Source organism: Gorilla gorilla, chromosome 14 (genome assembly GCF_029281585.2).
Source record: "Gorilla gorilla gorilla isolate KB3781 chromosome 14, NHGRI_mGorGor1-v2.1_pri, whole genome shotgun sequence".
Classification (NCBI taxonomy): Eukaryota; Metazoa; Chordata; class Mammalia; order Primates; family Hominidae; genus Gorilla; species Gorilla gorilla.
In genome coordinates, this window is record NC_073238.2 from 40,640,906 (window position 1) to 40,658,290 (window position 17,385).

General features: G+C 37.0%; 1 protein-coding gene across 6 annotated transcripts in view; it reads left to right on the forward strand.

Moving 5' to 3' along the window:
- Positions 1-17,385, forward strand: part of CDK8 (cyclin dependent kinase 8) — a 151,437-nt gene that overhangs the window by 61,854 nt on the left and 72,198 nt on the right. The window contains exon 1 of one of the 6 annotated variants that reach the window (XM_055359717.2): positions 9,111-9,144. The exons of the other annotated variants lie outside the window; for them this stretch is intronic. The gene's annotated coding sequence lies outside the window, so the exon portion shown is untranslated. Of the gene's footprint in view, positions 1-9,110; positions 9,145-17,385 lie in introns of those variants that run through there. 6 annotated transcript variants of the gene reach the window in all.

Consider the following 17,385-nt stretch of genomic DNA (forward strand, 5'->3'; position numbering starts at 1 on the left):
AGCATTGTGGTTGAGGATGTTTTCTGGAATCTGACTGCCTGGGTTTGAAGTTGAGGTTTGCTTTCTAGCCATGTTACTTTGAATTCTTTAAGTCTCTGTTTTCTCATATAAAATGGGAGTAATAATACATTGTTGTGAGGTCATTATCACTAAAAAATTGCCATTTAAAGGACAATCAGGATTCTGGGAAGATGGCAGAGTAGGAAGCACCAGGAACTTGTCTCTTTCTATGAAACCAGTTGCACAGTTGTCCTGTGTAACATATATTTTGGAACCCTGGAGTCTGTTGAAGGCTTGTAAGTTCCAGGGGAAGATTTGGAAGTAAGTTGCAGTTAGTTTCAGTCAATTTCACTCTTAGCACATTAGTTCCTCCAGATATTGGGAATCTGTGCTCTGATCACTGATTGTTACTTCTGATCAAAGAGCTATAGGCAGCCAGGCACGTTGGCTCATGCCTGCAATCCCAGCACTTTGGGAGGCCAGGGCTAGAGAGTCAGTTGAGTCCAGGAGTTCTAGACCAGCCTGGGCAACATGGCAAAAGCCTGTCTCTACAGAAAATGTAGAAACTTAGCTGGGCATGGTTGCACATACCTGTAGTCCCAGCTACTTGGGAGACTGAGGTGGGAGGATCACCTGAGCCCAGGAGGTCAAGGCTGCAGTGAGCCGTGATTGCACCACTGCACTCCAGTCTGAGTGACAGAGTGAGACCCTGTCACAGCAACAACAACAGTAAAAAGAGAGATATAGGCAAGGAGATGGGTAGTTATCATTTTTCCTCCTCCCATTGTTGCAAACCCCTTTCCCTCCATCTAGAGTCACTTCTGGCAGATTTTAAAAGCTGCCACCTCTATCCTTTTTTAGAAAAGGGCATTCAAGTCTAGGATATTCAAAAACAACTGCATATATGGGAAGTATTAGAAAGTGACTGCTCATGCCCAGGGAAAGGTAAAGGCTCAGAAAAAACCTGAGAAGACTAAGTTTACACCTCAGGCTCATCCTTGGTACAAAGACAGTCTCTAGCAAAAACCTACACACAGACACGCAATAACAAAAAGTAGCAAACACCAGGGAAGAAGAATAATCTGATTTCTAGAGTTACTACATTATTAGATCCAAATGTCCAGTTTTCAACAAAAATCACAAGACATACAAAGAAACAGGAAAATGTGGCCCATTCAAAAAATAAATTAACACATATTCCTTGAAAAAGACCTGATGGCAGGTCAACTAGATAAAGACTTTTAAACAACAGCTATCTTAAACATGCTTAAAAAATTAAAGGAAGATGTGGAGAAAGTAAAAACAAACCAAAAACAACAAAAAAGATCTAGAAACAAAATGGAAATGTCAATTAAGAGATAGAAAACCTAAAAACCTAAAGGACAATGGAAATGGTATCAAGTATGAGGAACAGAAAGAGAAAGGGTTGAAGAAAAGTGAACAAGGTTTAAGCGACCTGTGTGACTCCATCAAGAGGACCAACATACGCATTGTGGGAGTTCCAGAGAAGAAGCGGAGAGAGAGCATATTTGAAGAACTGATGCCTGAAATCTTCCCAAATTAAATCAAGAGACAAAGAAGGAGATTATATATTAGTACAGAATTCACAACAGCAAGAAGATAAAACAATGATAAGCATTTATGTACCTAATGACAGACCATCAAAATGCATGAAAGGAAAAAACTGATAGGGAGAGATAGACAGTTCTGTGATAATGAAGTTGGAGACTTATACCACCTCTCAATGATGGATAGAAGATAAGTAAGGAAACAGAGGACTTAATAAACTAACTAGATCTAACAGATATATTTAAGAATATTCTACCCAACAAAAGTGTACACATTCTTCTCAAGTACACATGGGACATTTTCCAGGATAGGCAATATGTTAGACCACAGATTGAGTCTCAATAGATTTTTAAAGATAGATATCATACAAAGTGTATTCTCCAGCCACAATGGGGTAAAGTTAGAAATGAGAGACAGAAGTAAAACTGGACAATTCACAAAATTGTGGAAATTAAACAGCACACTCTTTAAACTTCTATTGGCTCAAAGAAGAAATTACAAGATAAATTAGAAAATACCTAGAGACAAATGAAAATGAAAACATAACATACCAAAACTTATGGGACACAGCAAAAGCAGTAGTAAGGGGGAAGTTTATAGCTATAAATGCCTACCTTAAAAAACAAGAAAGATCTTAAACCAGCAACCTAAGGAGCTAGAAAAAGAAGAACAAACTAAACCCAAAGCTGGCAAAAGGAAGGAAATAAAAGAGTAGGGGGCAGAGATACACAAAATAGAGAATAAAATATATAGCGAAAATAATAAACGCAAGAGTTTGGTTCTTTGAAAAGATCAACAAAGTTGGCAAACCTTTAGCTAGGTGGACTAAGAAAAAAAAAGAGCAGACTTAAGTTGATAAAATTAGAAAAGAAAGTAGGGATATTACTACTGATTCTACAGAAACAAAAAGTAGTACTTTTATTTATAAGAGTACTATGAACATAATTGTATGCCAATAAATCAGATAACCTAGATGAACTGGACCAATTCCTACAAACAAAACCTACAAAGATTAAATCATGAAGAAATAGAAAATCTGACTAGACATACATCTAAGGAGATTGAATCAGTAATCAAAAAGCTCTTGATTTAAAAAAAAAAGACCAGGACCTGATGGCTTTGCTGGTTAATTCTACCAAACAATTTAAGAACTGATACCACTCTCTCTAAAACTTTTCAAAAAAATTGAAGTGGAGGAAACACTTCCTAACTCATTCTGTATGAGGCCAGCGTTACCCTGGTACCAAAGCCAGACAAACACTATAAGAAAAACTACAGACCAATATCTCTTGTGATCATTGTGCAAAAATTATCCAGAAAATACTAGCACCCCAAATTCAACAGCATGTTAACGGGATTATATTCTATGACCAAGTTATTTTATTTATTTACCATGTTTATTATTACCTTTTATTCCTGAAATGCAAGCGTGGTTCAGCATGTGAAAATAAATTGTTGTAATGTACCACATTAACAGAATGAAGAGAAAAAGACATGTTCATCTCAATTGACGCAGAAAAAATCCTGACAAAATTGATCACCCTTTCATCATAAAAACAAAAATGGAAACAAATTATAAATGAAAGGAAACTACCTCAACATGATATGAGCTATACCTGAAAAACTCACAGTGAACATTATACTCAATGGTGAAAGACTGAGCACTTTTCCTCTAGTACCAGGAACAAGGCAAGGATGCCAGCTTTTACCACTTCTGTGCATTATAGTACTGGAAGGTCTAGTCGGAGCAATTAAGCAAGTAAAATATTTAAAAGGCAGATTATATAATCTTATATATAGAAAACCTTAAAGATTACACACACACAAACAAGTAATAAACGAATTGAGCAAAGTAGCAGGATAAAAGTGAGTATACAAAAATCAGTTGCATTTCCGTACACTAATAGAAAACAGTGTGAAAAGATTATGAAGAAATTCTATTTATAATAGCATCAAAAAGAATAAAACAGGCTGGGTGTGGTGGCTTATGCCTGTAATCCCAGCACTTTGGAAGGCCGAGGTGGGTGGATCACCTGAGATCTGGAATTCAAGACCAGCTTGGCCAACATAGTGAAACCCTGTCTCTACTAAAAATACAAAAAATCAGCTGGGCGTGGTGGTGGGTGCCTGTAATTCCAGCTACTCAGGAGGCTGAGGCAGGAGAATTGCTTGAACTCGGGAGGCGGAGGTTGCAGTGAGCCAAGATCGTGCCATTGCACTCCACCCTGGGCAACAAAAGTGAAACTCCACTTAAAAAAAAAAAAAAAGAATAAAATACTTAGGAATTAACCAAGAGGTAAAAGTCTTGTTCAGTGAAAGCTGTAACACATTGCTGAAAGAAACTGAAGACATAAATCGATGGAAACATATCCTGTGTTCATGAATTGGAAGATTTAATTTGGTTAAAATGTCAACAGGACCCAAATTGATTACAGATTTAGTGCAACAACTATCAAAATCCAAATGGCTTTTTTTTTTTGCATGAAAAGAAAAAACCCATCCTGAAATTAATATAGAATGTCTGGGGACTCCACATATTCACAACAGTCTTGATAAAGGAGAACAAAACTGTAGGACTCACACTTCCCAATTTCAAAATTTATTACAAAGCTACAGTAATCAAAATAATACGGTACTGGCATAAAGTCAGAAATGTAGACCAATGGAGTAGAATAGAGAGCCTAGAAATGAACTCTTGCATATATGGTCAAATGATTTTTTTATAAGGATGCTAAGGCCATTTAATGGGGAAAGGACAGCCCTTTCAACAAATGGTACTGATAAAACTGTGTATCCACATTCAAAAGAATGAAGTTGGACCCTGCCTAACACCATATACAAAAATTACCTTAAAATGGATTAAAGATGTAGATGTGAAACCTAAGACAATAAAACTCTAGCTAGATGTAGTGGCTCATGCTTGTAATCCCAGCACTTTGGGAGGCTGAGGAGGGAAGATCACTTGAGCCCAGGTGTTTGAGACCAGCCTGGACAAAATGGCGAGACCTTGTCTCTACAAAAAAATTAAAAAAAAAAAAAAAAAAAAAGGCTGTGTGTGGTAGTACACACCTGTAGTTCCAGCTACTCAGGAGGCTGGGTCGGGAGGATCGCTTGAGCACAGGAATTCAGTGCAGCAGTGAGCTATGATTGTGCCATTGCCTTCTAGCCTGGGCAACAAAGCAAGACCCCATCTCTTAAAAATTAAAAAAACAAACAAACAAAAAAACAGTGAAACTCTTAGAAGATAACATAGGGCAAAAGTTTTGATTTCTTGGATATGGCACAGGCAATAAAAGAAAAACATAGACAAATTGAACTTCATGAAAATTTTAAGTTTTCTTGGATCAAAAGACACTATCAACACAGTAAAAAGGCAACTAACAGAATGGGAGAAAATATTTCCAAATTACATATCTGATAAGGGATTAATAACCAGAATAAATAGAGAGCTCCTGGAACTCAACAACTAAAAAACAACTTGATTCAAAAATTGGCAAAGGACTTGAATAAACATTCCTCCAAAGAAGATATACAAATGGCTAAGAAGTACATACAAAGGTACTCAACACCACTAACTATTAGGAAAATACCAATCAAAACTACAGTGAGGTACACCTCACACTCATTAGAATGGCTACTATAAAAAACAAAAACAAAATGACAGTTGTTGGCAAGAATGTGGAGAAATTGGAACTCTTGTGCACTGTTGGTGGCGATGTTAAATAATATAGCCACTGTGGAAAACAGCATAGCAGTGTCTTAAAAATACAATTACTGTATTATTCAGCAATTCCACTTCTGGGTATATACCCAAAAGAATTCAAAGGAGGCCTTCAAAGAGGGATATAAATCCCTGTTTGCATATATCATGCAAATATATAAATACTGCATGATAATAGTAGTATTATTCACAATAGCTAAAACATGGAAGCATCCTAAGTGCCCACTGAAGGATGAATAGATGAGCAAATGTGTAAGGAACATTAGTAAGCCTTAAAAAGGCAGGAAATTCTGACATACGATACAACCTGGATGAATCAGGACATTTTGCTTAAGTGAAATAAGCCAGTCACAAAAAGAAAAATACTGTATATTTCCACTTACATGAAGTACTTAGAGTAATTAAGATCATAGAGACAGAAAGTGGAATGATAGTTGCTAGGAGCTAGGGGCATGGGGAAGGGGGAGTTAGTGTGTAGTGGTTATGGTTTCTTTACACAAGGTGAAAAGTGTTCTGGAGATGGATGGTGGTGATGGTTGTACACATTATAAAGGTATTTAATACCTTTGAACTGTACACTTAAAAATGGTTAAGAAGGTAAATTTTATGTTAATCATATTTTACCACAATTAAAAAATGGAAAAAAAGTGACAATGTGTGTAATAAGCTATGTAAACTATATAACTATGATATTTTTTCTTTATGAAACTCCTGTAAAATTGTTCTAATGGCCTTATAAGTTAAGAACAGTACTGTGGGCAGTCAGTGAGCTAAGTATAAGAAGAAATTATCTCATCTTCCTCTTTTCTCTTTTTCTTCTATATATACATGTATATCTTTAGCTTTATATCTGTCTATATGCAGATATGTAAATGTATATATTATATATGTTCATATTTATGCTATTTATTTTTATATATTTACGTGTGCATACATATATGTATAGAAAGACCATATATGAATACCCTATTATACATACTTAGAGACATGTAAAATAGATATTTTATATAAATAATTGCAGAGCACATGTGGTGCTGACTTCGACATGTATCTTAAATGCCTAGTATCTTGACATACAGAAAATTCGGGATAAATGTTATCATCATCATATAGAAATCCTATTCCTGGTCTTCCTGCCAGGAAGTCCCACTGATTGAATATTTGCTTGCAGAGAAATGGGCCTTTTGGTGTTCAGGAAAGTTAGAGGCAATGGTGTTTTTCCAACTGTTGGGAAATGACATGGTTTCCTCCCCTCAAATAACACTGAATTTGGTTCAAGAATTAGGAGAACTTAGGGCTTATAAATTTATTAGAGTAATTTTTTTAAAGAATGGTATGAAATTCTCAAATAGAAAAGGTTAATATTAACATTGCTACAAGACTGAAGTTTGACCCTAAATGACCCTGCCTTGTGAGATTCGCTGTCTGCTGATGCTCCCATTCATTCACCCCCATCCACTGTGACATATACTGATCTTTTCTCACTCTGTGTGGTTATTTCACTTTTGGTAGGGTGTTACATATTTACCTAATTACAGTGAGACCTTAATCCACTTCTATCTTATGTGTAATTGGGGGTGGGGTGGTGAGTGGGAGGAGACAGGGAAAAAGGGGCAGGTTTCTTCTTGCCAGTTTTTAATTCACGAGAAACACTCTACCTGTATCTGGGACTACTATTAGGCAGCCAAGGTGAGTTTATCACTTCCTGTTTACACTCGTGCTAAATTGTATATTGAAAATAGCAAAATTTATAGTTTTGGTACTTATCTGACTCGAGTTATTGACAGTCACTTCTTTAGTAGTCTTCTTCCCTCCAATCTTGATCCCTTCCAATGTGTACTGCTTGTTGCATGATTTTTCTGAAAGTCTGATCAGGTCTTGTTAATTTTATTGTGTTTAACACTGTCAAATATCTATGTAATTCAACTGAAATTTTGTCGATTTTATATATCTTTGGCATTTGCCAAATTTGGCTCTCCTCTCACGATAATTTTTTTTCTACAGAATTTTAGGAATCCCTAATTTTGTATTTAGATAGCGGTAGTTCCATTTAACTGGATGGTTGATTCTTGTTTGTTTTTTGGGCAAAAGGTACATAGAATTGAGTTGAAAATACTGCTCGATGCATGGCATATTGTCATTGTCAGTCTGTACAAGGTCCTACTTTGTTCTTCATTTTTCATTCCTTCATCTCTGTCTTAGTCTGTTTGGGCTACATCCACATAGAGTGGGTGGCTTAAACAGCACACATTTAACTTCTCCCAGTTCTGGAAGTTGTAAAATCCAAGATCAAGATTCCTGGTGAGGGCTATCTTCCTGGCTTCCATTCTTCCTGGCTGTCTTCTCACTGTGTCCTCACATGTTGGAGAGAGAGAGAGAGAGGGAGAGAGAGGGAGAGAGAGGGAGAACAAGCAAGCTCTCTGGTTTCTCTTCTTATAATGGCACTAATCTCATCTTGAAGACCCCACCTTCATGAACTCATCGAAACCTAATTACCTCACCAAGGCCCATATCCAAATACCATCACATTGTGGGTTAGTGCTTCATCATATGAAATTTGGGGGGAGACAGTTCAGTCCAGAGCACTGTGTCCTCTTCTCCCATTATATTAGGCCCTCATTCTCATTTGTTCAGTGTATGTTCTTCCAGTCCACTTTCCAACCCAGATATCTTTATTTCCATGCTTGTGTCCATGAAAATATAGTTTTGAGTGTGGTTTTAAATTTTTATATAAGGAATTCTGTAGTGTAAATCCCATTCCTTTAAATAAAATTTTTCTACTCACGTATGTGCATGTTCAGTTTGTGACTTTTGACCATGTATTCTCTTTAAATGTGTCTTTAAGTGCGTATACCACAGGTTATCTATTTCCAGTGTTTGCCTCTGCAAAGATGGTACTTTTTGCAGCTATGTGAAACCTTTCCTGTGGTGTATAATCAGCAGAGGCATTGGCTGTCATAGGAAATACACATGCTGTACTTAATCACTATGCCAGACTGGTCCCTATCATGTTTGTACCAGTTTGTACTCTTAGTAGCAAGGCCTGTGGAATAGTAACCATTCCTCCATATCCCTACCAATTTAAATGAGAACCATTAAGTAATGTTAAATATTAGTGTTAAAGGATCCTGGAAATAATTGATACAGAGTGCAAGAGTGAGAAGGTATATTAATTTCTTTAAATAGAAAAGTTTGTGGTCAGATATTTTTGTTTATAAACTCAGGCATTTGTTTATAACCTCAAACATTGTGTTGCTAATGGTGCAATAAAGACTCCATGTGAGAGGCAGAGTTGTAATGATTTTAGATCTCATCTTATTTTTTCAACAACTAGCATTCATAAAATATTTACAGTTAGTATTGTTGACGGGGTAGAAAGTAACTTTGATTTGGTGGCTATACTACTAAAAAGATAGAAATGTTAGAAAGTCGATTAAGGAGACAAAGACATTTTTAGGATGTCTTATTAGCACATCACTCTTGAGTACTTATTTATAGTAACACTTGGAGTATAACATGAACACTTCAGAAATGTTCAGGTGCATTCACATGCCTGAATGTAATAGTACTTTTAAGAAAAATATGTTTCAGGCCAAGTAGAAATAAATTAGGCAGATCTATGAAATAGCAGGAAATACTAACCATTTGCGTGCAAAAGTATTCATGTACATTAACTTCTGTTTTTAGGGTTGCCCATATCTTCTAGCATGAGTGTTAAGGAGAAAAGAATGATTATAAATGATCAATGTCAAAATATGATTCTTGAAGATCCAATAAGTTTAATTTTTTTTTTCTTAATAGAGTTGTTGTTAAGGCAAATGACTTTGGGAAGATAATTTAGGAAAGACTGATTGGTAAGTAATTTAATGGAAAACCTCCGCATTCTAGTTCTGATAATGTACTGTAATTTTATAACTGAAACAGACAGGAAAAGACCAAGTGTTTCTTTCAGCCTCCAAGACAAATATTTTTTTAAGCTCTGCTGTTTCTCCAAACAAGGTAAAGATGAATTTGAAGTATAAACCTGGCTTGAATTTCATGAGATAATGCAGAAGAGAGGTATTCATTGCTAGGTTTACAAGAAGCCTTGCAACTTCTTGGAGCTTGGCATCTGGAGTTGCCAGGAAACTTCAAAGTAATTCCTGTTGAATCTGTCTTGTTCAGTGCCATATCTCAGAGATTATAACAGTGCCAAGCACAGGAACTTCCCCCAAATTGCCAGGAAATTCCCACAAATCTAGAATTAATAGTTCTAATAATCTTTTGAATAAACTTACATCATTAACTAAAAAGTTACCTAGTATATTTCATTTGTCAGAATGATCAAAAAAGCAGTATGTGTTAATATGGCAAGGGACCTTAAACAAAATGTAGCATAACTAGCTAGAATGTGCTCTTTCAGGTTTTACCTCATTTAAAAGAAAGTGGTGTTTAATTTGCTCTGATGCATTGTAATCTTGTGTAAGATTATTGGGCATGATAAATGATAAATGCCACCAGGAGTGCACCTGTAGCCAAAACTTATTAGCCCGCTCTAGCAAGCGAGAGCTCACGCCAGATGAAGTATGAGGTATCTCGGTAAGAAAAGAGCAAGTTCTTTATAGGGATTTGGCTTGGGCTGAATGATTCTAAGGAAAGACTAGGGGAAGTAGAACAGATCTGGATTGGATATTGTCATGAAGGGAGGTCAGTTTGGGAATTAGGTGCTTCAGTATTCCGTTTGGGAGGAGTGAAGCAGGGCTGGGTTCTCTTGGTACTGGCCGTGCTACCTATCTGTTAGGGAAATAATAATATGATTATCAGTGGGGTTCATTTCACTTTCTCATTCCCTCCTTTTGGCCAGATTCAGGGTATTCAGATCATTGTTCAGTGAAATACAGATCTTTACCATTGTTAGGAGATAGGAGATTATTAAGACAACCTCATCTGTTGTTGGACTGAAGTCAGTTCGTTATGTATACCTTTTGTTATTGTTTTAAGGTTAGCTGTTGAGTCATCTGAACGAAAAATGGCTGTACACATTTAAGGTTCTGGAGGTCACATTTGAGTAATTTAACACTGACAAATGCTGAGAGATTATTAACAGAGTTTGTATTCTACTTCTAAGCCAAGAGCCATGATCCCTAAGTGTGGTTTTGGTGTTGACAGAAACTTTCCTAAGTATGACATCATAGGGGTATCTGTCCTGTTTACTATTTTTAGTTTACTATTTAAAGAGTTGCTTAGTAGTTAAATGTAATTGCCCAGGAACTAGAGTAAGCTGAGTTGCACCCAAAAGAAAGTGGCTACAATCTCAACCGTTGGTTTGATTGCATATTTTAGTTAAATCACAAGCAAATTGTAGGCTGACAATAGACTCATACACACAGTGACTAGGGATGCACAAAGCAATATTATGGGTAAGGTCTTATAGGTACCGTTGTTGGAGTTAACGAGTGCCTGTTAACAATTCAGAAATTTAAACCAAAGGAAAGACAATTGCTTTGACACAAAATAAGAGCATACAAATTAAAGCATGATAATTTATGGTTCTGGCCATCTAGATCTTTGTTCCATGGGTCCTGAGTAGAAGCTGTCTCTTTCGTTCCTTTTGATCCAGAAGTCTTGGGTAGAAGCTATATCTGTCTCTAAGATCATCTTCTTCTGGAAGATTCTTAAGAATCTTTAGTTTGAGGTCTCTGGCTGGGACAGACCTTTAGTAATTTGAGGATCTGTTGCGATGCTATAATTCAGAGCCAAGGTGTTTTACTGCTGCATTAGTTGTTAACAGAATCTGGCAAAGTCATTGGAGTGTGTTCAAGTGCAGTCTCTGTCTAATGATGCTTCAAAAATAGCCAGACACCTAATCTACAGCCATATACAGCTGATAGTTGTTTCCATCAATGATAAGATTCAGCAGCCCTGGAAAGTTATTATCTTAACTAGAATTAATAGAATGGAAAAGAATGGATCATCTAGTGGCATACAATACAGATTCAGTCAGTAATTATGCAGGGGATTAGACATATTATGAATAGTGAGGAATTTGACAAATCTACGTGGCCCTTTAGTTTCTATCATCAAGTGTACCTTGATTGTCCATCATTAATAAGGATACTGAAATCTAGAAACAAAAATCAATTTGAAGTAGTTATTGTACCAGTTTTTGTATATGAGCATGAGTTTGCCTTTTTTCAACTTAAAGTACATAACCATTGAAGATATATTCATTAATATTTTATTTGCATATAATTGATTTATACAGCCCAAATTTCCCTTGTGATTTACCAAATAAATTAATTTAGCAATAATAATTTTTATAATTTTGAATTAAATAACATTGTAGGAATGTTGACCAAATCTAATCATTTCTATTATCCTTCCTTTTTTAAGGTAAAGGAATAAATCTTTATGTTACCTCCTGGCCATTCCAGAAAATTTAAGGATGTTTTAGGTGTAAAATACGTTTTATTAGCTTTGTTATTCTGAATTTGGGACCTAAGTCTAGAAGGGTGTTTTAAATGATACAATTGTTAACCTAAGTCATGATATCCAAGGTAAGAAATAGTTCTAGGCAGTTTTTGAAAATAAAGCAAGAACAACCAGGTGCGGTGGCTCATGCCTGTAATCCCGGAACTTTGGGAGGCTGAGGCAGGTGGATCACCGGAGGTCAGGAGTTCGAGACCAGCCTGGACAACATGGTTAAACCCTGTCTCTACTACAGATACAAAAATTAGCTGGGTGTGGTGGTGGGTGCTTGTAATCCCAGCTACTCAGGAGGCAGAGGCAGGAGAATCACTTGAACCCGGGAGGTGGAGGTTACAGTGAGCCGAGATTGCGCCACTGCACTCCAGCCTGGGTGACAGAGCCAGACTTTGTCTCAAACAAAAATAAAAAGAAAGAAAATAATGCAAGAACAATAATTGTTAGGACCTTTAATTGTTTTAAATAATGAAATTTTATTAAAAATGATTTAAAATATGGCTAAGGCCCAAGAACATATATTTAAGAGCCATCTTTTTTTTTTTTTTTTTTAACTTTTGCTTTCTTTCCCTAGTTGGAAATACTGTGGTCACTAAAAATACCAAAGATACCACACCAAAGCAACTTAGGCTGTTCATTTAACATCTCTAAAGCATTCGGACCAAACTGGTTTATTGTCTTGCACAGCCACTAAGATTTTATGTCATAGTCCAGCATTCTCACTGACCTTTCCCCCTTAATAATCATCATACCTCAGCATGCAATGGCAGTTGTTTATGATCTTACACATTATCACATATTTAAGATAATTAAATCTTAGACCTACACATTAGCCTTTAGGTAATTCACAGTTCTTACTATATAACTAAACACAGTGATTATGATTATTTCAGCTGTTTTGTTTTCCTTAAAGCATGTCTTTTTCCATGGAAGAAGTAGTGTACTGCTTTACAATCTGGTGCAAGCTCCTTGATCTGGTTGACTATTCCAGAATATTTTCCTATCTTTGCAACTGAAAATTTAATTCTCCAGAACAGGCTCCTAAACCCTAAACCACAGAGCTTAAACCCTAAACCACATCTGTTGACAATGTAATCAGTATATAACAATTTTATACAATGCAGAGCTAGTCTAGAACTTCTTAGCTTGCAAAACTCATTTTGAGAGGACCAGAGGTCTCCTGATTACTGATCCCTTTCTAAGTGATTTGTTACCCATCCCCACTGGAAGCTTGTAAAATGTAAAATGTACTGTTTGTCTCCACTTTTCTGAAATATGTAGATATTGTATCTTGGGATAGGCCTATTTTCATTTATTTGTGATGGGAATTTGGTAGACCCTTCCAGTTTTGGAAATTGTGTCTTTCAATTTGGAAGTCTTCTTGAATTGCTTGAACTGCTCCTCCAACTTTCCTATTTTTCTTTTGCCCGTCTCTCACTTTGTCTCCTACTATTCTGTTCTAGGATATCTCCTCCACTTTGTCTTCCATTCAGCCATTTCTACTTCTAGCAGTATCTTATAGTCTCAATTCTCTGCCATTGCATGATTTTGCTATGTAAGTCTAATTGGTTCTTGGCTTTCTTCACTGTCAACTTCTGATTTTGTTTTCTTGGATCCTCTTAATCAGCTACTTTTTGTCCATTTGCTTTCTAGTTTCCACATTTTTATGCTATCTTCAGTCTCAGTTTTTATCCTTATCGTCCTTATGTCGTTTAAAAATTCCCTTTACCATAGTTTAAGTAGAGTTTTAGGAAGCAGTGTAGTTTGATTTGTGTGCTCCATACTCTCTTTTACCAAAACACTGCTCAGTTTTTTAACCAATCCTTTGCGGCCATTTTATATTTTCATCTTACTCCTCCCATCTCTTAAAGGTGAATTTTCATCATGGTCCCATCCTCTTATTTTTGGTTTTCTTACACAACACATTTTCCCTCAGCTTTATTTTTTTAATATAATATTTTCTTCTTAACTTATTTTGGACACTCTACATACCTCTTTTGAGACAGGTGCCATAAAATATCCCCCATCTTACCTTGCCTATTTCTGTTTTTTTTTGTTTGTTTTGTTTTGTTTTTGTTTTTGAGACAGAATTTTGCACTTGTCGCCCAGGCTGGAGTGCAGTGGCAGGATCTTGGCTCATTGCAACCTCCACCTCCCGGGTTCAAGTGATTCTCCTGCCTCAGCCTCCCAAGTAGCTGGGATTACAGGCGCCCACCACCATGACTGGCTAATTTTTTGTATTTTTTGTACAGACGGGGTTTTGCCACGTTGGGCAGGCTGGTCTCAAACTCCTGACCTCAGGTGATCCGCCCGCCTCGGCCTCCCAAAGTGCTGGGATTACAAGCCTGAGCCACTGCACCAGGCCGCCTATTTCTAAAATCTCATCTGTCCTCAGGGCTGTCACCGGTAGCCATTTATTTTGTGGCATGTTTAGTGATATTAAACTACTTGCTGCTAGTCTTTACTATTCTCTGAGCATGGCAGACCCTTTCCATGCTTCTGTAGTTTTGTATATACTGTTTCCACTTCCTGGGGTGTCTCATGTAACTACTGATTTATTTCCCCAGGGCCTCCCTCTCTTCCTGACAAACTTCTTAAGTCTTTTTGTGTGTGTGCGTGCCCAAATTTATGAGTTACATGAGAACATTTGTTACATGTATAGAATACATAGTGATCAAATCAGGGAATTCTGGATGTCTATCATCCGACTACAGTACTTTTTTGTTAACTGTAGTCATCCCACTCTGCTGTCAAATGTTGAATTTATTTCATTTATTTATTTTTTTTATGAGACAGAGTCTCTGTCGCCTAGGCTGGAGTGCAGTGGCATAATCTCAGCTTACTGCAACCTCTGTCTCCTGGGTTCAAGTGATCCTCCTGCTTCGGCCTCCCTAGTAGCTGGGACTACAGCTGTGCACCACCATGCCTGACTAATTTTGTGTTTTTAGTGGAGGCAGGGTTTCACCATGTTGGCCAGGCTGGCCTCAAACTCCTGACCTCAAGTGATCTGCCCGCCTTTCCCTCCCCAAGTGCTGGGATTACAGGCGTGAGCTACCACGCCCGGCTGAATTTATTCCTTTTATCTTACTGTATGTTTATACCCTTTAACCACTTTTCATTCACCCTTTTGCCTCCCACTTAACCTTCCCAGTCTCTGTTATCTGTTTTTCCACTCTTCCTTCACGTGTTCAAATTTTTTTTTTTAGCTCCCACAGGTTAAGTGAGAACGTGCAATATTTGTCTTTTCGCATCTGGCTTATTTCGCTTAAGCTGTTTCCACCACGTTGACCTCCAGTTTCGTCCATGTTGCTGCAAATGACATGATTTCCTTCTTTGTGTGTGTGTGGTTGAATAGTATTCTATAGTGTATATATACCACATTTTCTTTATCCATTCATCTGTTGATGGACACTTAGGTTTATGTCTGTCTTTGCTATTGTGAATAGTGCTGCCATAAGCATGTGAGTGCAGGTATCATTTTGATACATTTGTTTCTTTTTGTTTTAGTGAATACCCAGTAGTGGGATTGCTGGATTGAATGGTATTTCGATTTTTAGCTTTTTGAGAAATTGCCATGCCATTTTCTATAGTGGCTGTACTAGTTTACATTACCAGCCACCATGTGTAAGAGGAGTTCCCTTTTCTCTGTGTCCACACCAACATCCGTTATCTTTTGTCTTTTTAATGAATGCCATCCTCACCGGGGTAAGATGGTATCTCATTGTGGTTTTGATTTGCATTTCTCTGATGATTAGTGATATTGAGCATTTTTTTCATATACCTGTTGGATCTTTGTACATCTTCTTTTGAAATGTATCTATTCATGTCCTTTGCCCACTTTTTAATGGGATTATTTGGTTTTCTTCTGTTGGGCTGTTTGAGTTCCTTTTATATTCTGGATATTAGTCCCCTCAGATGAATAGTTTGCAAATATTTTCTTCCATTCAACAGGCTGTCTCTTCACTATGTTATTTCTTTTGCTGTGCAGAAGCTTTTTTGTGTAATAAAGTCTCATTGTCTGTTTTTGGTTTTGTTGCCTGTGCTTTTGAGGTCTTAGTTATAAATTCTTTGCCTAGGATCTTCTGCATGTAGCTAATCTAGTTTTCCCAGCATCATTTATTAAAGAGGGTGTCCTTTTCCCTGATACAAGTTTTTGTCAGCTTTGTCAAAGATAAGTTGGCTGTAAATATGTAGCTTTATTGCTGAGTTCTTCATTCTGCTCCATTGGGTTACTTATCTGTTTTTCTACCAATACCATGCTGTTTCGGTTATAGCCTTGTAATGTGTTTTGAAGTCAGGTAATGTGATGCCTCCAGCTATGTTCTTTTTGATCAGGATTGCTTTTGACTATTGGGGCTCTTTTTTGGTTCCATACAAATTTTAGGATTATTTTTTCTGACTCCGTGAAGAATGGCATTGGTATTTTGACTGGGATTGTATTGAATCTGTAGATTGCTTTGGGCAGTATGGTCCTTTTAACAATATTGATTCTTCTGATCCATGGGCCTGGGATGTTTTTCCTTTTGTTTATGTCATTTTTAATTTCTTTTAACAGTGTTTTGTAGTCCTTCTCGTAGAGATTTCCATCTCCCTAGTTAGATTTACTCCTGGGTATTTTAATTTTGTTCTAGCTTTTTAAGTGAGATTGACTTCTTGATTTCTTTCTTGGTTGGATCATTTTTGATATATAGAAACAATACTTTTATACGTTGATTTTGTTACCTGCAACTTTACTGAATTTATTTGCCAAATCTAAGAGTTGTTTTTGGTGGAGTCTTTAGGTTTTTTTTAATACAAGATCATTTGGGAGGCTGAGGTGGGTGGATCACTTGAGGTCAGGAGTTTGAGACCAGCCTGACCAACAAGTGAAACCCTATCTCTACTAAAAATACAAAAATTAGCCAGGCATGGTGGTGCGTGCCTGTAATCACAGCTACTCGGGAGGCTGAGGCAGGACAATCACTTGAACCCAGGAGGCGGAGGCTGCAGTGAGCTGAGATCATGCCACTGCACTCCAGCCTGGGCAACAGAGCAAGACTCCATATAATACATATATATATATATATAAAATCATATCATCAGCAAAGAGAGACAGTTTGACTAACTCCTTTTGAATTTTGAGGCCTTTTATTTCTTTCTCCTGTCTGATCGCTCTACCTAGGACTTCCAGTGCTATGTTGAATAAGAGTGGTGAAAGTGAGCATCCTTGTCTTCTTCCAGTTCTTGAAGGAAAGATTTTCAGCTTTTCCTCATTTGTATGATGTTAGCTGTGGGTTTGTTATATATGACCTGTATTATTTTGAGCTATATTCCTTCTATTCCTAGTTTGTTAAGTATTTTTATCAAATTTCTTAAGTCTTCAGATTCTAATTTAAATAGCCTTTCTGAAGCCTTGTCTTATCCAGCTTCAAACCTTGAACATACATTGCGTTGTCTCCTCTTTCTCTAGTGCTTAGAACACTATTTGAGCACCTCTCATCCAAAAGTCAGAAATCCAAAATGCTACACAATCTGAAACTTTTTGAGCACTGGCCTGATGCCACAAGTGGAAAATTCCACATCTGATTTCATGTGACAGGTCGTAGTCAAATGCAGGTGCATAACACACCGTTGATTCTGCGTCCTCAAGGGAG